We start from the raw sequence: 24,662 nt of genomic DNA, 5'->3' as shown, positions 1-24,662 counted from the left end.
CACCCATAAATTTTCATTTCTCTATGAGGTCAGATATCTAATGAAGAGTATAGAGTGACTTGACTTACTCAGCTTGATCTACTTGATGAGTGAACGTCATAGACCTATGACCACTTCATGGTCTACCAAAATTGCCTCAAGCGCAATTTCAATAGGAAGGTCCATCCATGAAGTTTTCAAGAAGGCAACATAGTCATGAAGGAGAACATGAAGGTTTAGGCTAACAGAGAAAAGAAAGGCAAGTTTGAGCCCACATGGCTTGGTCTTGATGTGGGCATGGCATCCTTTGGCTTAGGATCCTATCAACTATCTACACTTGAAGCTAAAGTCCTGAATGATCCTACCAACATGATTCACCCTAAGAAATTCTATGCCTAAAGACAAAATTCTCAAAAAAAAAAAAAAAAAAAAAGGAAAAATAAAAGCATCCAGTGGTGAAAACTTGGCAATTCAAGCACTTTGGATAGGTCCCTGGTGAAAACCTAGCAAATAGGTGCCAGGTGTACTTAAGCCTTTTTATTATAATTCACTAACATACATCTCTCGCATTACCACTCTGTATCACATCACCCATCTCCCTATTTTTCTAAGGTGTTCCTCATGGTTTTACTATTCACATCTTCCACCATGCTTCACAACATCACCCTCTAGCAGTCCACACTTTGAAACATCCTACCTAAACCCTTGTACTATAGAATCTCATGCATCATACCTGATGTACTCTACCATTGAACTCTACAACATTCAACTTATCAAGTGTTTTTCATCCTTGTACATTACCTTGTGTATCCTACTTAGCAAGTAGTGTTGTATATATCATACCCTTGTACTAACACTTGTATCCTATGTATCATAATCTTTTAAGTACAATAGTATCATGACCCTTGTAACAAACAATAGTCATGCTATACATATCACACCCTTGTAACAATCCTTTTATTATAACATAGCTATCTCCTCATCCTAAGCTTTCCCCTATCATGTACATACTTAATGCCATGTTTTATTATATGTTCCCAAGTTTCCAATCATTGTATAGTCATGCTTATACATCCTATCCAAGTCTTGTTGTGATACCTTGTGTCCCTAACCCATCAGTAGCCCATCAGTTGATCTCTTTAGAAAAAGGTTACTTTTTTGCAATTTTATTCTTTCTTTGCAAAAGCTTTGGTTTTTGTATGTTCTGATTGATCGCTTCCATGTATCTTTCATTGTTTCCTCCTCATGATCACCATGATCATTTCATATCATAGTGTGTTCTAACTGGTGCAACTTAGGGGCATGGTTTTGATCATAGTCTTTTTCTACTTGTGAGTTAGTTGGATATCATCCTTGCGTATTTCAACCATGGTTTCATTTTTGATAACATGATGCACCTGGGTGATATCATTTTCTTGTGGATCACCCAACATCACTCCCACACTAATATCTCTGAGACTCATGTGTGATGCTGGGGCAATCCTTGCATGCTTTTTTATGTCATTTCTATGTAATATTGGGGAAAAGGCCTTGATGTTCTTGGTAATCTTGGCAGATCCCTAATATTCCTATATCAAATAAAATGCTCGCACTACATAGTTGTACTTCCTCATGAAGTACCCCAAACTCAAGCTTTTGATACACCTCACATTTATTTTTAGAACCCCTAGTATCCTCTTCCTTTTCATCACCTCTCTCCCCCAAATTTTTTCTTTTGCCACTATCAGAATCTTTAGATTCAAATCATCAAACAATGACTCTTGTTCATTATCATAGCTTCTCATCCCTAAGTTATTATTTCACCACAATCATGATTATCCCTATCATAAGCTACTATCCTAGCTCTGATCTCCACTATCCTCCAAGCTACAAGATTGTTGGTCACTCATTTTCCAACATCATTCTCCTTAGAGTCAGTATCTCCTATGTTCACTTTTCATGTCATAGAACACTATCATAAGTCAAGCATTGGTTATCCTATTCCACCATCATCATTTGTCTTCCATCTCCTAGAATCTAGTATGTTGTATTATCATAGCTTGTATCCTTTTATCATATCTCAGAATATCATCGCATTCTTGCTTTTATGTTATTCTCACATGCTTATCATAAATCTTATATGTATCTTTTAGTTTGTGTTCTATTTAGCATATCATAAATTTACTATTCTCTCTTTTAGTTTGCTTAAACTTTAGCATTATAGTTCATCATTAGATTATGATTTATTTTAGCATTATAGTTTATCATTTAATTGTGATTCATTTTAGCATTTTCATTCATCATTAGATTATAATTCATTTTAGCATTTTAGTTCATCATTTAATTGTGATTCATTTTAGCATTTTAGTTCATTATTTAATAGTTTATCATTTAATTATAATTCATTTTAGCATTTTAGTTCATCATTCAATTGTAATTCATTTTAGCATTTTAGTTCATCATTAGATTATGATTCAAATGATCATTGTAGTTCATCATTTAATAGTTCATCTTTAAGTTGTAATTCATTTTAAACTTGTATTTTCATCTTTTATTTTGTGATTCATTTTTCAATCTTTCATTCATATTTAGTTTGTGTTAACATATCCTAAATGTCATGATATTATGTTCATTTTTCCATATCATAAATCTATTGTTTATCCTTTAGTTGGTGATTCATTTTACATTTGTCACTTATCTTTTTGTACTTATCATCGTACAACAACATATCAAATACTATCAAATGAAATCACATTATCACATCACATCACATCTAACATAAGCCACATCACATCATTAGGATCATATCAAAAAATATCACCCCATATAACATCTATCATACAACAAATCACATCATCAGGGATTACATCAAAAACATATCACATCACATCTAGAATATCATAAGGAAAATCATATCATCAAGGATCACATCAAATCACATCACCTATGCAATATCATAGATAAAAATCACATCACATCATATATGCATTATCATAGCCAAATGACATCAAAAATATATTGCATCATATATACAATATCATCAAAAATCACATCCTACATCATAAACTATCAACAACATCATAATCTTAGCACATATCACATCCTGCAGCAAAAAATCATCAGCAATGCTCGTGACATCAGAAGGCCATAACATGTATCCCACCCCAAAGAATGATCATCTCTCTATATATATATACATATATATATATACATACATATATATATATATACATACATATATATATATATATACATACATATATATATATATATACATACATACATATATATATATACATACATACATATATATATATATATACATATATATATATATATATATATATATATATATAATCCCCTTCATAATGAATCAATGAAAGAATGAAAGAATAACAGTCCATCAAAGTCCCAATATACAATGTCCATATCATACAATGGGTCTGTGCCTGCACAAAATATACATGTATCTCAAAACTACTGATTTGTACAAAATACTCATCATGAAAAAAATATAGCCTATCACTAGTCACTGATCTGACTCCTCAGGCTCCTCCTCTGCATCCCCCTACCCCTAGTGTTGCTAGTGGTGGAGGTGGTGGCCTCATCAATCCCCCTCCTGTCCTTGAGCTCTCTACCTCATGTCATCTCCCCCTCACCCCTATCCCCCACCTTTGGCTCTATTCTATCCTATGAATATTCCCAGTGTGCTAAGACTTGCCTATACTCTCCCCTCTAGTGCACCACCCACTATCCCCTCCTCCTTGCATGCCTATATGGGTCCCAACTATCCTCGATTGTGTCAGCCATCTATGGTGCTCTATATGATCTGTTGGGACCCCTGCTATGGTATCTACCCGAATAGAATCTGGCCCTCTCCCTTATCTCCTCCACCTTAGCCTATAGTCTCCTCAACTCATCCACCCCCTCCACTCACTACCACCTATGCTCTTAGGGTTGCTACCTCTACCACTAGTTAGTCCTAATCCTACTACAAGGTGTCTAACCTTGCTTGTACTGCCTACCTCCCCAGGCTCACCACATCCAACCTCTCCTCCATCCACCCCAAATTCATTTGCAACCTTCTCACCTCAATCCCTACCCTATCTTCCTAGCCCTATGCTACATCTCACTCCTACTATAGCTAATCTCACTCTATCTAGAACTGATCTCACTCTTGCTATGTGTCATGGAGTAGTTGGCTAGTCATATCATGAGTCTATTGTAAAGAGGCATAATAGGCTACCCATCCTCCACACCCTCCCCCTGCCACTAGCCCTCCTCCATCACCCCCTGTTAGCCTTTGTGGCCTCTACTCCCTCTCCCCCAATGGACTCCTCTCCTCTACTCTTTCCTCTCCTCCTCTCTCCAACTGAGCTCCTCTCTCCTCTACTCTCTCCTTTTCACCTCTCTTTGGCTCTGCCCCCCTCTCCTCTACTCTCTCCTCTCCTCCTCTCTTTAGCTAAGCTCCTCTCTCCTACCTCACTACCCTTCAACTTTGCTATGCTAGTCCCCCTACTCCTCTACAATGGCCTTTTCTTATTTTCTTAACCCTCTCTCCATATACCTCCCATGTTGCACTACTTGGGCTAGCTCTCCAAGCACCACTACCACACTCATACCCTGTGCTCAACCCACTGGTCTTGACCACACATAGGTGTCTCGATACTCTTGAGTGGAGCCCACATCTATTGACTTGCCAAACCAATCCCACTACTATGGCTCCAACTCTAGCCATGCCTGCAGAAAACCCTCTCTTTGAAGGGCTAGCCTATACATCAGTAATGACTCATGTGTAAGCTACTGATACCAGTTTGGCTCCCTTAGAGTTTTTTGCCACCATCTAAACTACCGAAGCACCCTATCGAACATGTACTGCTCCACAATGTATATCCCTCACCCAAAAACAAAGCATGGGGATATGGTCTATGGTAGCTACTCCCCCTCCTCTGCCCATGTATGGCCTCCATACCACAATCACCACATCATCTAGCATGACTCTTCAATAATCCACAACATCTATATGGTGGTAGGTCAGTGGCTCTATCCATCCATAAGCCACTGGCTCCTCTACCTACCTGTCCCTCCAACCAAGTGGCCTAAGCACTGCAATGTGCTCCCAGACCCATACCTATAGAAGAGTGGGGAACACTATGCTCCTCCCCTGATGGCCAACACCCTGGTAAACTATTTGATGTAAATCCTTGTATAACTCTACAAGCATCAAAGACCCCCATGCTACCAAGACTCCTACATTGACTATTCACATCACCACTGGTATCAGCACTAGGGTCACTCCTATCCTACCTGTATCTAGGGTGATGTACCTAGAGACTAGCCCCAACACATAGAAGTAAATCCACCTCTTTGGGGCTACTCAATCTAAGTGCTCATCCAAAGAAAATTGCCCCCACTAGATCCTATACTCCACTTTGGGCCCCACTAGTCCCTATACTACTACCTCCATCATCTTCTCCCTGGTCACCATCACTAGCATCCCTTGTACTGGTAGTTTGAAAATTTGATACAAATCCTCCAATGTCATAGTCATCTCTCTAGTAGGCAAGTGAAAGGTCACAGTCTCACTATGCCATCACTCACATAGGGCTATAACCATTTCCATGTATGTGTGTGTGTGTGTGAGGCTACCACACCAAATAGCCAAGTCTAATGGCCTTGATCCTCACCTAGTCTATAGACGCCAGCATCTCTCCTACATGTAGTATCACTACTTCCCACTCATGTGATACCAAAGCATCCAGTGACAACTACACATCAAAAAACTAACTTAGATATCAATATTAATTCTCAAATTTTTCCTACCCTACCTTTTCCTCTCATCTTACCCCACCTCACTCTTTTTTTTGTATTTATTCACAAAAATGTGCATTCCTATGAAACACGTTACCGCAAAACCCAACCCTCACATTCTCATGAATGTATGTTCCTACAGGATCACACCATTGACTTTCCCTATGCTAGCCTATTTGACCCACGATAGGAGAATCTCATGTTCTCATAGATGTACCCTCTTGTAGGGTCAAAAATTTGACTCACCATCCCCTCCTAGTTTGACTCGTATTCCTACAAATGTGTACCCATACACCTAGAGTCTCACGTTCCCATAGATATATCTTCCCACAGGCTTGCATCTTTGATTCTTGCCCATCCTTGACTTGTTGACCATATTCTTAGACACACATTCCCGCACTAGCTTAACTTGGCGATGCTATAGACCCTTGTTCCCAAAAGATCATTTTATCCCCTTTCCTCCCTTGGCCAACCCAACCTTGTCCTTGTGTTGACCCCTCTTGCTATGGGATTGTGTTCCCACCACAATATTTGTGTTCATTTTGGTGAGAATGTGATCCCATTTAGCTACCTATAATCTTGTGTAAAACCCCCTCCCAAGATCATGATCCTACAAAAAACTAAATCAAACTATAAAATTGTCCTCTAACTTAGCTATTTTTGCAGGATCGCGGTCTTGTACAGATTCCTACCAGACCTATGGATGTAGGATTGCATTTTTGCTTTCACAAAAATGCTCTAACTAATGTGAAGATAAAAATTACACAAAGGTTTTAGACCCTATAGATCGATCGGGCATCTATCGTACTTGTACTCATCGTACTACATCAACTCGATGCTTTGGTCATCCCATAGCCACCATCATAAAATCCAACTCAGAGCTCCTGGTAGCTATATCTCATCATCAATCTAAAAGTAAATGACCCCTTCTAGCTCTCTTCCAGCCACTTATAAGCCTTCCTTGGTGCCCTAGCTGCCTCTATAGGTCCTCTAGCACTCCCCTTTTTGCCTATCATTCCTTTTTTTCACCCCTTTTTCTCTTTTTTACCTATTTTTTCCTCTTCCATGTCCTCTTGGCCCCCACAAGCTTACTGCACTTTTCTAAGAAGCCATCATGTCTTGTTTTCTTTTCCCACCATCTTCTTGAGGGGGTATCACCTAGTCCATTCTCTCCTTCTATCCAAGATTTGGGCAACCATGTTGCTTCAAAAATTCTTCTTCACACCATTTATATTTGAACTTCTTTGAAGTAGTGTTGTTTCAACAATATGTCAAAGAGTGGCAAAATGTAGACACCTAAATCTAATTACATTAATAGGTAATCATATTTAGTCATCTCCTAGTATATTATTGATTAAATATTAAATATTTAATTAATTAATCATCATCCCTTAATTTATTTATTTATTTAATTAACTATAGTCCAATTGATAAATCAAATGATAACTAAAAGTCAATTTATCAATTAAGTCCCTATTCCTTTATTAAATTGAATAAATCTTCGAATCTATTCAATTTAATTCCATACTCCCATTTTATTGAATAAATCATTTAATAAAATACCTAAAATCCTAAAAGCCTTCCTAAACCCTTTCCTAACCCCTAATCCAACCCATTCACCCATACTAACCTCACTTAGCCACCTAACTAACCCATCCCATCAAAGTCAAGCTACTTGCCCACCTAACCCCTTTCTAAGCTAATCTTAATCCCCCTCCTAAGTATGTGCTAAACTTTAAGCAAGGGTTAAGACTTGGTAACCCAAGCTAAACTCAACAAACTCAACCACACCTCTTACATCCTCAAAATATCTCTTACACCTCCCTTAATGACTCTTACATCCCTCTTACATACTCAACCTCCCTCATTACTCCTTTGACCAACCCTTATCCTATCTTCTCACACTCATCCTCCTTGTGACAAGTGTCACCCCCTATTGGTGCTAAACAAGCACAATCCATGTACTCCCTTTTGAGTGTATCTTGACCCTCCCTCACTATCTCATCATCTTTGCATCTTGACCATCCATCTCTCTACCCCTTGGCCTATAAATGGAACCATCTCCCTTCACAAAATCATCCACCTTCCATACAAAGTTATAATGCTATTTTGAGAGCTTAAAAACTACCAAAATACAATTATAATGTTGAAATACCTCCATGAATCCATTGTTGAGACCTCCCTTCATGGACACCATCCGTCCACTTAAATCTTGAGCATACTTATGAGCATACATATTTAAATCAAGGAAAAATCCTTTGTATCATGTGTTATACCATTAGGAGCCTACCATTCCTTGTTTTCTTCCTTTTCTTGTGATAACCTTCTGTCCTATCTTAAGTGTTGGCTTGTTTAGTATCGTTAATACTTTCATTTAATAGTTAGTATTCATCTTACACTACTAAATTAGGTGATACAAAGAGCTACACCACTGAAAATCTTAGGAAATTCTACCCAATTTAAAAAAAATTCCACCTGATTCATAGTTTGAATGTTTGAGATATGGCCTCTCAAATTTGGACTACAAAATCCAAAATCAATCTAGAGAGGGGTTGCATCAACAAAAGATGGGGTTAAATTTGATCTTCATATGCCTATCACAACAGTTCAAATTTGGCCTAGAATGATGGTCAAAGAGCCATCAAACTTAGGCTCATAAAATGATGATGCTAGTGTACCCTTAACCTATGATGATGTCAACATGTATAGATCCATACAATCATAATATACAGACTATATAGATAGGGAAGGCAAAAAATGATGTGTCCTACTAATTGGATTACCACATGTACATATGGCCTGGCTGAGTGTGCTACCACATATGTTGATTGTATGGGTGACTCACTAATTATTTGGTGACAATTGGTAGATGTGGATTGGTCCATGTGTCGATGCTAAGCAGAGGGTTTGTTGTCTATGTGAGTGACTAACTGAGCTCACAGGTAGGTGACTTTATGTAGATGTGGAACTGCATGAAAGGTATAATGGATGTTGTGTGTTAGATTATTACTAGGCTACATGTCCAGGGGAAGTAGCACCAAATTTTTTACATTGTAGCTAGATTTGAAGTCTGCAAGGTTGGAAACTGTGTAGGAGCCGCTAGTTTCAAAATGCATGCATGATTTTCTATTTTCCATAGCCAGAGTGAAGTTTTGTGTCACAGAAAAATGCATAGAGCCAAAAAAATTTCTTTCCCAATGCAAAAGTTTTGAAATGCAGTGAGTGCGGGCTGTTGGGTTTCAATTTTGTGGGTGCCAAATTATAGTTTTTCACTTGCTTGATTTTGATTTTTCTCACCAACATTTCTTATGAAAAATCCCATATTTAGTGGGAAAGTGCTTTAAGTGATTTTTAAAAATAAACCCCGTGTAGAGGTAATACCAAAGGGCTGCTGGTGTGAGGTTTCACTTTTTGCCAATTGTAGAAGATTTACCACCGAGGGTCAAGGTGTGTTCATCAATATTGGTTGTATGTCCTGGCTTAATTACAATATAATGTCAAATTATTTAGAGAAGCCTACTAATAAAAATTTGAATATTCCTTATGAAATAAATATAATTTGAAAATTGTAGAGCTAGGGTGTGACTGCTCGGTTCTGCAAAAAAAAATTTCTCCAATTGATTTCAAAAATAACTAGACTAGAAAATAAATTACAGAGAAGAAATCAAATGCTGATCTAAAAAAAAATAATCAGATCGATTAAAATGACCATACCCAATTGCAAATTGTTGCCTTCGGGTGCTGGTTTGTAAAAAAAAAATTCTCACGATCAACTTTTGCCCAACATAGGAAAATTTATAGTCGATCTTTACTGAATTGATATTTCAAATGCAATGGCAAGGTTAGATCTAGCTCTAGGTGATCCCAATTTTTGTAGATACTCTAGATTCAAGTTGATGTACTGAAGCATGAATGGTCTCAAATGATTGTGTGTAGAGAATCTCCCCGATCTCTAATACCATGTAAGAATTTTTCTTATGACATAATTCACCCAAAACCAAGGAACTCAAACATAAGCACAATAGTAGACCAAAGAGAGACCATGATTAGAATGATGATATATTCATTCAATATGCCATATAGAGTACACTAGGAGTGCTTGTATGTAAAGGCCTCTAGAGAGCTTCTAGATTGGATAGAAGTCGGCATCATGATAAGTCATACAACCAAGCACATGTCCACCAGATATCAGTTATCCTTCATTAAGCACAGAAGTAAGTGTGATGATGAGAGGATAAGCCTAAAATGGTGTATCATGCAAATTAGTGTTGTAGACAACATGTGCTAAAAAGGGAGTGTGAATAACTATGTTGTCTACATGACAACTTAGTGAATGATGCAAACTCTAGTGTTGTAGACACCATGTACTGAATTAGAGTTGTGTACTTTTGTGTTGTCAACATGATAACTCATGAGAGTACATAAACTCCTAAGTTTCTCACCTAAATAAATAATAAAATAATGCATTAACCTAAGTAAACTTAAGTAAGTGTAAATAGTAAATACTTATTTACACCAACAATAAGAATAAACGATTATATGAATTAACAAAAGAAGAATACTCAAAGAACACATATAACACACATATTCAACATGGTTCACCCAAAACGTAGGCTACATCCCCCTACATAGCCTTTAACCTTTCTATTATCTATCAAAAATGCACACCAACATTATAATGCATTATCAACACCCACTACATGATTAGTTGCCACAATATCAGTACCCTCTTAGCATCCTTTGTTTCGTAAATATTCCAACAACTCTATGCATCCTCCTCATGGATAAGCTTTCTTTGTTAAGTGTGAAGTGACATGTAGGAGAGTGACATTAGTTTAGGAGGTTGAAATATAAGATAAGTAAAGGGTTTTTAGGGTCTAGTGGCATTGAGGATTACAATGGCTATAGTCTATTTTTACTATAGATGAAAGGGTTTCCAAGCTTTGAATACAAAAAAGATTCTTCATTGACCAAAGGTAGTGTTAGATGCAAATATTTCAAGCCTTAAATAATCATATTTTCTTAAAAATTTGTTATTTTAGTAGAATCAACATGTTTTAAAAGTGTAACCCACTATTATTAGGTTCTCTCTCTCTCTCTCTCTCTCTCTCTCTCTCTCTCTGTGTGTGTGTGTGTGTGTGTGTGTGTGTGTGTGTGTGTGTGCGCGCGCGCGCGCGCGCGTGTGTGATATGTTTAACAATAGTTTGATTCAATGGGTTAAACCTTATAAGATTTTATTAAAAAAATCATCAATTATATTCAAAACTTAAATCACTAACTTTATAGAAAATAAATAGTTTATTTCATTTCAATTCAAATGGGACTTCTCAAGCCTTAGATCATCATATTTTCTTAAAAATGTGTTATTTTAGCACAAATCAGTGTGTCCAAAAAAGTGTAACCCACTATTGTGTGGTTTTCATGTCCCCTTTTCAAATAATTAAAAAATAATAATCTTTGCTAAGGCAGGCAGGCCCAAGAAAGTGAAGTTTCGGAAAAAGGGGGTTAATCTTTGGAAACCGTTGGACTAATAAATGAAAATTATTATTAAAATATGTTTTATTAACCTCTCTTGGACATGAGTTACAGTTATGCCCTCTTTTAAGGGTTTTGGAGGCATTTTGGGCGGGGAGGAGAACTTGATTTTTGGCTCATTCTTTGTTATTCTTCAGAGGCTGCCAAACCTGTGGAGAAGGAGACCCAAGAATGAGAGTTTGTAGGTTTCTAGAGAGACCCAAGAATGGGAGTTTGCAAGTTTCTAGGAAGGCTAAGGATGGGAGTTTGAAGCCATTCCATGTGCATGGTCATACAGAGTTTGCCTTTCTGCTGAACAGTGTAGATTTGTGGGTTTTTGGGTGTGTTTTTTGCATGAGTTTGGTGTTTTCAGTTGAGCATTTCATATCAGTTTTGGTTGCTATTTTATTTCAGACTTTAAGCTGTTAAAATAGAGCTGAATATATGTATTGGGATGTTATTAAACTTTTGAGATAGTTTATTAGTGTTTTTGTGGTGTTTCCGGGCATTTTTGTGTTAATTTCGAGAGCCCGATGAGCATAGTTTTTGTCCTACATTTGTGAGTTGTTGTGAAAAGGCTATATAGATCTAGAAATTTCATTTTGTACTCTTTTATGCTGCTTAAATTTCTGTAAAAATTTCCATTTTCAGATTTATTAATAATAGGTGAAGCTGTGAAGGTTTTGGCACCATTTCTGGCATACCCGATTTGGGGTTTCTTGAGAAATTTGGAGGATCTTTGTGATATTAGTTGTTTGATCTTAAAGATCTGATTAAAGGTTGGAAATATCATAAAAAAACTAGAAAAGGGAAATTTCAGTGGTATCAGAGCCATGATCTTGCCAGCCTAAGGGTTTGTAGAAGTTTGCAGGTCAGTTTTGACAACTACCCAGATCTTGCATTTCAGTTTTGAGAACTACCCAAATCTTGCATGTCATAATTTATGATTGCATGTTGCTTCTAATCAGCTACATGTCAAAATTTATGGTTGCATGCTACTTATAATCATTTTCATGTTAGTTCTTGGTGAATTTGGTGGTTGTAGAAGTTTGCATTTCAGTTTTGACAAGTACCCAGATCTTGCATGTCAGTTTTGACAACTACCCAGATCTTGGATGTCATAATTTGGTGGTTGCATGTTGCTTCTAATTAGTTTCATGTCAAAATCTATGGTTTTATGCTACTTCTAATCATTTGAATGTTAGTTCTTGGTGAATTTGGTGGTTGTAGAAGTTTGCATGTTAGTTTTGACAACTACCCAGATCTTGCATGTCAGTTTTGACAACTACCTAGATCTTGCATGTCATAATTTGGTGGTTGCATGTTGCTTCTAATCAGTTGCATGTCCAAATCTATGGTTGCTTGCTACTTCTAATCATTTGCATGTTAGTTCTTGGTGTTTGAAGAAGTCATATCCTATTGGGGTTACACTCTACTTTATCCAGAATGGACAGGTATAGTACAGAGTCTCAGAGGAAATGATCTTGGACAATTGATAGCTAGAGTCAAAATAGTAGAAAGGATGGTTATTTGGACATTCGAGATAAACTTATGAAAATAAGCCATGACATGTCTAAACAGTTGGTTGAGCACCACCGTATAATGAATGACATGTTATCTAACCCAGCTAAGGTGGATAAGTTGACTAGATTTCTATTTGGCAGATTTTCTCACAAGATAGATGACACAATTCCCAAGAACTTGCATGAGGAGCTTGAGAAACTAGCTGATAGCCAGGTAGAGGTCTCAGATTCTACTCTACCAAAGGAGGTGGTGGGAAAGAATATTACACAAATTGATAGTAACGGTCAACTTGATACTCAAATTGAGACAATTGTTTACAGGTTGTCAAAGGGTGATGCCACAGGTATTCAGGATGGTATAGTTACAACAGGTAGTGACTACAGTGTAGTGGGTTCAGATGATGATTATGAGGATGTTGTTGTGCAGGATGGTGAGATACCTAGTAGAGATAAGCAAACATTGAGCATTCTTGACTTTGCTGAGAAAGAGTACCAGGCACAGTTAGATGCTTCATCACATGAGGTTGAGGCAGGTAGTACTTCACATGATTTATCCCACCAGCTGAAGGTGAGTGAAGATAGTATTTTGACTTCATTATCTCATCATGATAGGTATGTGGAGTTAGTTGGTATTGGTCATATTACTCAAGTGAGGATTTTTCTTGAGTTACCAGCTGATTCTAGTTTACAGATATGGACTCAAGATTATTATATTGGCATTTGGGATTCAGTTGACAGGAGATCTTTAACACTTTTTGGTAGCAGTGTTTGTTTGGGTGCTATCATGGATTTGATTAGCAGATTGCACGGTGTTGTCTTTTCTTGTGCTAGCAGCTTGTCCAATGTTGGTATTAGTTTTCATACACCGATGTTGGGCTTTGTTCATATATCCAGTCGACCATACTTGCTAGAATGTGTTGATGATATTTCATATTTGGCAGTGTGTATAGATGAGTCCTAGGATCGTATTGGCATTGATGACATCTAGGAGGATGCAGTGGGCAATTTTGAAGACTTACTTTCCTTGGGTATAGAGGAGTTGGACAGCAATGCTAATGTTTTTGATACTCCGTATGTTGATATGAGTTTTAGATTTGATTCACAGGATATGGATGGTAATACTCTAGAGACTAGTAACTTTGAGGATACTCCTTTAGATAGTGCATCAGAGGAGGTTTGTAGGAGGCAGTCAAGCCAGTGCCATCATGTGTCTAATCAGTTGAGAGTTAGTGACCAAGACATTGCTATCACTTGCCAGCATTTCGATGCTGCCCATCAGTTGTTAGCAGTTTATGGATGGGGTTCTCCTACTAGTGATGAGCAGGGAGGCAGTTATCTTTCCTTGATAGAGTTCCACTCTTTATGGGAGGCTGTCCAGATTCTGAGACAAGATTATATGCAGTTGGTAGCCGACAGAGATTATCTTATGAAGTCGGGCAGTACAGCATATGATGCATTGTTGGCCAAGGAAGATGACGTGAGTGAGCTTACTGAGCAGCTTGAGGTGACTTCTGAGATTCTTGAGAGTACACAGTTGGCTTTCAAGTAGTCACAATTTCATTTGGCTAAGGTGACCATGGAGTTAGAGCGACTACAGTCTTCACTTGATTCTATACAGTCACAAGCTATGGTGTTTGGTGATCTGAGGATGTCCATGGCCAAGGTTGTCAGAGATAGTGGAGATGGGGATGCATCCATTCTTGATACTAACATTGGAATATCAGGTTCATTCCCACTAGAGTTAGGTTCAGTTGAGTTGGGTGTTGTAGCAGATTGTTGTATGCCTGACATGGTGGTGGCCTCTAGTATTGATGGCACAGAGACTAGAGATGTATCAAAGATCATGTGTGATGTTGGTGAGTCGGCAGTTGGCATGGTTCCTACTAGTAACACTACTCCCTTGGTGATATCTTTGGAGGTAGTAGTTAGTTCCAACATGGTTAATGATCAATTGCAGTTAGTTTCATCTGGATTACAGTCTGAGCCACTGACTGAGATTGGTGCATTCTATCGGCATTACACTGTGAGTTATGCTCATCAATTTACCTTTGATGACCATGTTGATGAGATAATGATACAGAGATGTACTTTGGTTCCTAGTGCTTATCATCAGTTATGGGACAATTTGATGCCTCAAGATGAGAGTTGTGATGGGCATGACATGGTGATACGTTCTACAGTTGACAGCTTGATAATACATGACTTAGAGCAGGAGTTTCAGAGTGATGCTTCAGCGGGTGTTGTTATTGATTCTACTCCTTTGGCTATGACATCTCCTAACTTAGCTGGTGATCAGTCACAGTGGGTTGTATCACTTGTTTCTGGTGAGTTGTTGACTAAGGTTGGTTTTTTTTATCAACATTATATTGCAAGGTATGTACATCAGTTAGCATTTGATCCTTGTGTTGAGGAGTTGATGGCAAGAAAATTTGGTTTGGGTTCCAATTCTTGCTATTTATTTTGTGATGGCTTTTCACCATCAGGGGTGCATGGTAGTTATGGTTATGAGATAGTGGCTGGTGATTTGCAAAGTTGTGTTGACTGCAGGAGTTGTACAGTGTGTGGATTCTCCATACTTGGTACAGTTTCATTCGAGAGCATTTACCATTGTTGCAGAGTTGGATTGTGCATTCCGTATAGGCCAGTGGGATGCGTTGATGGTATTTACTGTGTTGGTAGTTTGATTTGTCCACTTTGCTTGGGTTCTGATGTTCTAAGAGTTTGTGCCTCATGGGTTTTTGATTGTGGTAGTGGTGATTTCGGAGTTTGGTTGAGCTATAATTGTCAGTTTGATTATGGATTCCTCTTGGTCATATTGTAGAGGATATTGCAGGAGCCTGTGTTAATTGGTAGTAGTATAGCTCATGACTACATTTGGGATCCAGGTGGATTGATTGGTTTATTGTTCAACCATTGCTTGAGGACAAGCAATGTTTGGGAGGGGAGGACTTATCATGTCCCCTTTTCAAATAATTAAAAAATAATAATCTTTGCTAAGGCAGGTAGACCCAAGAAAGTGAAGTTTCGGAAAAAGGGGGTTAATCTTTGGAAACCGTTGGACTAATAAATGAAAATTATTATTAAAATATGTTTCATTAACCTATCTTGGACGTGAGTTACAGTTATGCCCTCTTTTAAGGGGTTGGAGGCATTTTGGGCGGGGAGGAGAACTTGATTTTTGGCTCATTCTTTGTTATTCTTCAGAGGCTGCCAAACCTGTGGAGAAGGAGACCCAAGAACGGGAGTTTGTAGGTTTCCAGGGAGACCTAAGAATGGGAGTTTGCAGGTTTCCAGGAAGGCTAAGGATGGGAGTTTGAAGCCATTCCATGTGCATGCTCATACAGAGTTTGCCTTTGTGCTGAACAGTGTAGATTTGTGGGTTTTTGGGTGTGTTTTTTGCATGAGTTTGGTGTTTTTAGTTGAACATTTCATATCAGTTTTGGTTGCTGCTGTATTTTAGACTTTAAGCTATTAAAATAGAGCTGAATATATGTATTGGGATGTGATTAAACTTTTGAGATAGTTTATTAGTGTTTTTGTGGTGTTTTCGGGCATTTTTGTGTTAATTTTGGGAGCCCGATGAGCATAGTTTTTGTCCTACATTTGTGAGCTGTTGTGAAAAGGATATATAGATCTGGAAATGTCATTTTTTAGGCTGTTATGCTGCTGAAATTTCTGTAAAAATGTCCATTTTCAGATTTATTAATAATAGGTGAAGCTGTGAAGGTTTTGGCACCATTTCTGACATACCCGATTTGGGGTTTCTTGAGGAATTTGGAGGATCTTTGTGATATTAGTTGTTTGATCTTAAATATCTGATTAAAGGTTGGAAATATCATAAAAAAACCAGAAAAAGGACATTTCAGTGGTCACTTGGACACACACACACACACACACACACACACACGATAAGTTTAACAATAGTTTGATTCAATGAGCTAAACTTTATAAGAATTTTATTTCAAAATAATTTTCACAAATTATATAAAAAACTTAAAACACTAACTATATAGAAAATAAATTACTTATTTCATTTCAATTGAAAAGAAATTATCCTTGTATTAATATAGAGAGAAATAGTTATATTTTTTAGTCATGTGTATTAGTTTAATTGTTATCTATAATAAATATGGTCACATGAACTATACATATGGACTTGGAAGATGTCAAGTTCTCTATGCATCCTTATCTTGGATAGGGTTTCTTTATTAAGTGTGATAGAAATTAGTTTGGGAGGTTAGTACACACAATAAATAAAGAGTTGTGAGGATCTAGTGACACTAAGGATTATCGTGGGTACAACCCTCTTTTACTATAGGTGAAGGGGTTTCCATGTTCTAAGTAGGTAAAAGATTCCTCATTGAGCAAAGGTAGGGTTTTTGAGATTATGTGTGTTGCACACATTGCATAATATTGGTATATTGTATTATTTTATTTTGTTATGTAATATTACACCTAGGAGAACCTATAGAGACATGCAATATACAAAGCTTCCCATGGAATATTCTTGATGGGTTGTATTATAACATTGTGATAATATTTGATGTGATTATCTAATACTAAGGAACATTTTAAATGTCCAATATTAAATGTGGGGTCAATGGGTTAGGTAACACATGGTTTATGTAATACCACTTGGTCGTGTTGTGGGAGCTTTCTACTATATAAGAAACCACAAGGGTATTTGTTCTATGAGAAAGGGAAGATGTTGGAATGCTTTAGAATAGTTGAGAGGGGGGTGAATCAGTTATCTAGGGTCCAAATGTATAGATAAAACTTTTCAGTACTTAACAAATACTTGTACATTCATTGATCATCTAATATCTCAAACCACAATATATTATTGTCCTAGGTCAAATGAACTTTACAAAAAAGTAAACATGTAATACCACAAAATCATTTGAACAAAATTTGACAAAAGTATTTTATGTGGAAACCTAGTTTGGGATAAAACACTAGTAACATGCTACCAGTTTTAACTCTTCTGAAGTGAGCACTATGAGGAGCCAACCTTGTTAAATTTTACAAAGAACACTGTTAAATGTGACCTTGATTAAAATATTTTAATCACCCTATTAGGAGTGAGTCTTGTTAAAGGACTTTAGAACATTCCATTAGAATGTTACCCAGTAAAAGGATTTACTCATGACTGTTAGGTCAACCTTAATCCAAAGGATTTATCTAGACTAATACAGTTTTTAGAAACTAATAACAGGAATTGAATTGATAACAAAAAAACTCACTTGCATATTATAGATCACTTGTTCATGTTGGAAATATAAATGAAGTAACTGAGAGGGGAGGGTTGAATCAGTTACCACAAAAACAATTCCAAAAATCCCTTAGATGTATATAATGCTTAATTATTATTGATACTCGATAAATAGTGCAGGAATACTATAAATCGGTAGGTTAACTAGTTATTAATCATCTAGCATTCATAGTAGTTATTATGCATGTAAAGGTTAAATAAATGAACACAAGAGACACCAAATTTAATGTGGAAACCCAATATGAAAAAAACCACCAAGTAACTAGTCACCAATTTTAACTCTTCTGAAGTGAGCCCTATTAGGAGCCAACCTTGTTAAAGGTTACAATACACACTATTAGATGTGACCTTGTTAGAGGATTTAATCACCCTATTAGGAGTGGCTTGGTTAGAGGTCTTAAGAACAATTGAACTGAACTATCACCTTGTTAGAGGATTCAAAAAATGGCTATTAAACCAACTCTGTAAAGAGATTCTAGATTCACTGTTACAATTATTAGAAGGAAACAATGAAGTGACCTAAATGATATGCAACTTATCTTTTTCTGATTACATATCTCTATTCTGCTTTACTGGATCCTTACTAATCGAATACAACTTTACAACTCCTCGAGGATATTTAATCCTTCATTAGAATTTTCTCAATATTTGCTAATTCCATCTTCATTTCTATATCACCCCACTTCAATTCATAACTTGAACATCTATATATATACCTTTAAGATTATCAAGTCGGCTCAAATATAAGTTACAAAAACTAAAAAAATTGTTACATCAGTCGGCTACACTCATCGCATGAAAAAATTGAACTTAATATCAAAATAATAAAATCCTTCGCTAGCTGACCTAGCTCGGTAACCACTACTCAGAATGGTTTTCTAGTGTTAACCAAGTGAGGCTTGATAAACACTAAAAACCTTGCAAAAATCCTTTGGAGATAAAGTGAACTTGGTTAGCACTGACCTTCCTTTGATGACCTTGTGAGCTCTGTAAAAGATAACTTTCTACCACATTATCTTTGATGACCGAGTGAGCTTGGTAGACATTGACTTTTCTTCATTAACCATGGGAGCTGGGTTAACACTAAATTTTTGCTACAAATTCCTTTGATGCCTGAGTGAGCTTGGTAAGAACTAACTTTTCTTTGTTAACCTTGGGAGCTTAGTTAACACTAACTTTCTGCTACAAAATCCTTTGATGCTCGAGTGAGCTCGGTAAGAACCAACTTTTCTTCATTAACCTTGGGAGCTTGGTTAACACTAACTTTCTACTAAAAAAATCCTTTGATGCTCGAGTGAGCTCAATAAGAACTAACTTTACTATGTAATGTTTAGGAATGTTCGGTAGACATTGTAAATTTCTTTGTTGATCATCTGAGCTCGGTAAACTCTGTCTGATGACTAATATAACATTTTTGTAACATCAAAGACAATACACAATTAAAAATTGTATCCAAAAATCTCCCTCTTTAGCATTGATGGCAACACAACATGTCATAGCAAAATAAAATTTGAAAACAAATCTAACAAGTCTTTTTCTGTTAGAAAAACTTTCTGTATTAGATAGAAAATTCTCCCTCTTTCAGTAATCTCCCTCAACTAAGGAATTACATAGCAAACTCTTCCTCTCAAACAAATTTTAGAAAGATATGACAGTAAAAATATCCCTCTTTGAAAACACATGCCAAGGACAATACAACTCAAATGGATTTTGATGTACCTTTAGTACTAATTTATATGCAATATTTCCTAATTATGTTGCATCAACTGATAGATCTTAAACTTGATATGTGTTGATGCATCACTAAAACTTAATTTTAGTGAACTTTAGATAGGGGAGTGACTCCTAACTTACCTCTTAGATACAAGAATTCATCGTTAGGTAATGGCTTTGTGAATATGTTAGCAATTTGTTCCTTTGTATGGACATATTCCAATCTGATCTCCTTATCTTGCATGAATTCTCTAAAAAAATGATATTTTATTGCAATGTGCTTGGTTTTGGAATGCATCACTGGATTCGTAGATATGTTTATTGCACTTGTATTATTACAGAACATAACAACTAGTTCTTTGATTTCTACCTTCATGCCTTCCAACAACTATTTAAACTAAACAATATTAGAATAGTTTACTGTTGCAGCAACATACTCTGCCTCTGCTGTAGATTGGGATCTACAATTCTACTTTTTTCTTGTCCAAGAAACCAGCCTCTTTCCAAGAAAGAATGCTCCTCCACTTGTACTTTTTCTATCATTAAGGTTTCCTGCCCAATCAACATCAGTAAGCACTTTCAAATCTAGATTACCTCCAAATTTGTACCATAAACCATAATCTTTAGTTCCTTTGAAATATCTCATTATTCTTTTCATTTCCATCATGTGATTTTCTCTTGGTTTTTCTGAAAATATTGCTACACTACAAACTACAAGGGCAATATCTAGCCTAGTATGAACTACATACTACAACTTTCCAATCATAGATCTATACAATGTTTGATCTACTTCTTTTGATTCATCTTCCTTGGTAAGTTTTAAATCCAGTATACATAGGCATCCTAGCTAGTTTACAATCTTCCATACCAAACTTTTTCAATATCTCCTTGTTGTATTTTCATTGAGTGATGTAGATATAATTTTTATTCTACTGAATTTGAAGACCAACAAAGAATTTGATCTCTCCAAAAATAGACATTTCAAATTCCTTGTTCATTTGCTCTGAAAATTCTTTGCAAAGATCATCATTCCCTATGAAAATAGTATCATCTACAAATATTTCTGCCAAGACAATCTTATTATCTAGTCCTTCCTTTATATACAAGCTACTGTTATCATTATTTCTTTGAAAATTCATCTGAATAAGATAGTTATGTAGTCTTTCATACCATGCTCTAGGGGCTTTTTTCAGACCATACAATGGCTTGTGTAATTTGTAGACCATGTTCTTCTTATTTGGATCAATAAAACCTTCAGGTTGTTTAATGTAAATTTCTTCATCCAGTATACCATTGAGGAATGCTGACTTGACATCCATCTGATAAAATTTGAATCCTTTGTGAGCAGCATATGCAAGTAAGGTTCTGACTCCTTCCAATCTTGCAACAGGAGAAAAAGTTTCTGCATAGTCTATTCCTTCTTCTTGAGCATATCCTTTGCATACTAGTCTAGCTTTGTTTCTTGATACCTTACCATCTTCAGTGAACTTGTGTATGAATATCCACTTAGTTCCAATCACATTTTTATCTTTTGGCTTGGGTACAAGACTCCATGTTTTGTTTTTCTCTATCTACTCTATTTCTTCATTCATGGCCTCAATCCAACTATCATTTCCCAATGCATCTTTGATATCTCTAGGTTCAAAATCAGCAAGTAAACAGGTACCTTTCAACTTAATTTTTGTCATGGTTCCTTTAGATTTGTCTCTAATGATTTGATCTGTTGAATGATGTCTCCTGACATATTTTGCTAATACAGGTTCCTTTCCTTTTGAATGAATTTCATTATTATCCTCTTGCACTTAAACTTTAGGTTTTGGTTGTTCTAGCTTGGTAGAAATTGGCTCAGGTCCTTTAGACTTAGTAAACACTTGCTTGGTAGAATTTGAATGTAACTCATGTCGCTAGAGTTCATTTTGAACTTCCTATAACTCGGTTACTGATGACTTAGGAGTAGAAGATTCCTGATTGATTGGTACTATATCAGGTTCAATGAAAAAAAACCTTCTATAATCTTCTGGTTCCCTTTTGCTTTCTTCTTCAGTCCTTTCTACAAACTCATCAACTTTCACATGTGCACTTTCTATGACTTTGTAAGTAGACAAGTTCAAACATCTATATGCTTTACTTTTTCAAGAGCATCCCAAAAATATTCTTTCATCACTTTTCATATCAAATTTTCCTTTTCTAGATTCTTTCAAAATGTAACATTTACTTCCAAATACTTTTAGATAACTTATATTAGGTTTATAGCCATACCATAGCTCATAGGGAGCATTGAATGAGTCCTTTTTTTAGCTATACTTGGTTTAACGTATGAACTATAGTGCTGATAGCTTCTTTCTAGTATTTGATAGCAATGCTCTTTTCAATCATTAAGGTTCTTTCACAATCCATGATAGATTTGTTCCTCCTTTCAGCTATTCCATTTTGCTTAGGAGTTCTAGGGGTACATACTTGTCTTTTGATTCTTGTTTTAATGCAAAATTTATTAAACTCATGTGAAATGAATTCTCCACCTCTGTCTGAACTCAAGTATTTCCACTTTTTCCCTGTTTCCTTTTCTACTCTGGCCAAATACCATTTGAATTTCTCAAATTCTTTTGATTTATTCTTTAGATACATGACAATCATCATTCTTGAGTAATCATCAACAAAAAGAATGAAGATCTTTTCTCCAGTATAACTTTCAGTTCCAATGGGTCCACATAAATTAGTATGCACAATTTTTAATATATCTTCAGACTAATAGTTTTTGCTTTTAAAACTAGTCTTTCTCATTTTACCAATCTGACAATTCTTGCACAGACAAACCTCAAGTTTCTTTATGTTAGGAATGCCTCTTACTTTCTTGAATTTTCTTAACTTCACCAAATTATCAAAATTGACATGACACAACCTTTTATGCCATGACCAAATTTCTTCAATTTGAGCAATAAAACATGAACATTTACCTAGTTCAAGATAGAACAAGTTACCTTTAGTTTGAGTGCCTGATCCAATCAGCTTTCCTTTATCATCCAGTAATCTTGCTTTTCCATGCATGAATTCTACTTTGAATCCCTTATTGAATAGTTGTGCCACACTCAACAAATTATGCTTTAGTCCTTCTACCCAATAGGCATTATCACATATAAGTTCTTTGGTTAGAGAGATTCTTCCTCTTTCTTTTATACAACAAGGTTCATTGTTACCAAATCTTACACTGCCACCATCATAGTCTTCAAAGTACACAAACTTAGTTCACCAGTCGTGTGATGAGAACAACCACTATCTATGATCCATGTATCATTTTTTCTCATATGAGAAATGAGTTTCATTTCCTCATCATTATTAGATTCATCTTCCACAGTAATGTAGACAATTTCATCTTCTTCTTCATCATTAGAATCATTAGAATCTTTAGCCATAAAATATGTGTTCTTACCTTTATCCTTGAATGATTTGAAGTGTTTCTTGCCATTTTACTTGTAACCTTTCTTCTCATCTTTGTTCTACTTGTTTTGGCACCTAGTAACAATATGACCAATTTTTTCACATGAAAAATAGATTAGAGGAACTTTACCTTTATATTTTCCTCTACCTCTAGAATATTTTCTTGCTAGTAGAGCTTCAATCACCTCAAGATCACTGTCTGAACTTTGTTCTGATTCATCTTCACTTCTTCACTAAGATTCCTTTTTCTTTTTACTTTTCTTCTTTAGTGAAAGCTTGGCTTCAAATTTTGATTCAATGTTCATGGAAGCTGGAACATAGTTGTCAAACTTGTCTAGTTCAAATGTAGTTAATCTTTCAACTATGGCCTCTAGATTTATCTTATGATTTGCTTCACATATTCTTTCTTGAACTGCAGAAACTCTGATTGCATAAATGGAAAGTAGACTTCTAAGAATTGTACTTATTACTATCTCCTCCTTGATATCTCCTCCAGATGCTTTGATTGCACTGACACATGCTTTGACTCTTTCAACATATTTTGCAATGTTTTCATCCTCTCTCATCCTCATCTGATCAAATTGTCTTGTCAAACTTTCTGCTTTGGCTATTCTTATGTTATCATCTCCTCCATAGATTTCTTTTAGCTTTTCCCAAATTTCAAAGGTAGATTTGCAGTCCTTCATGTCATCAAATTCTTCATAACTTAGAGTAGATTCTATATCTATCATCATAATATTGTGGGTCTTATTTTCAGCAATATCATTGACAAATAGTGTACCAGATGGTTCTGCATATTTTTCATCAAGATATTTTAGTCCTATGTCTCCAATAGAAGCTAGATGAAGTCTCATCAACCCTTCCCATGCTGAGAAGTTGTCCCTATTAAGTCTTGGAATTTCCCTTTTATAAGACATCTTGATCTTTGGCTTAGATCCTAAAAATCTTATCCTACAAGCACCAAAAGCTCTAATACCAATTTTTGGAAATATAGATGAAGTAACTGAGAGGGGAGGGGTGAATTAGTTACCACAAAAACAATTCCAAAAATCCATTAGATGTCTATAATGCTTAATTACTATTGATACTCGATAAATAGTGCAGGAATACTATAACTTGGTAGGTTAACTAGTTATTAATCATCTAGCATTCATAGTAGTTAATATGCATGCAAAGGTTAAATAAATGAACACAAGAGACACCAGATTTAATGTAGAAACCCAATATGGGAAAAACCACCAAGTAACTAGTCACCAATTTTCACTCTTTTGAAGTGAGCCCTGTTAGAAGCCAACCTTTTTAAAGGTTACAATACACACTGTTAGATGTGACCTTGTTAGAGGATTTAATCACCCTATTAGGAGTGGCCTAGTTAGAGGTCTTACGAACAATTCAACTGAATTGTCACCTTGTTAGAGGATTTACAAAATGGCTAT

The sequence above is a fragment of the Cupressus sempervirens genome, chromosome 3, assembly GCF_028749045.1.
Source record: "Cupressus sempervirens isolate cs-2001-9-10 chromosome 3, ASM2874904v1, whole genome shotgun sequence".
Classification (NCBI taxonomy): domain Eukaryota; kingdom Viridiplantae; phylum Streptophyta; class Pinopsida; order Cupressales; family Cupressaceae; genus Cupressus; species Cupressus sempervirens.
This window is presented reverse-complemented; position numbering follows the sequence as displayed.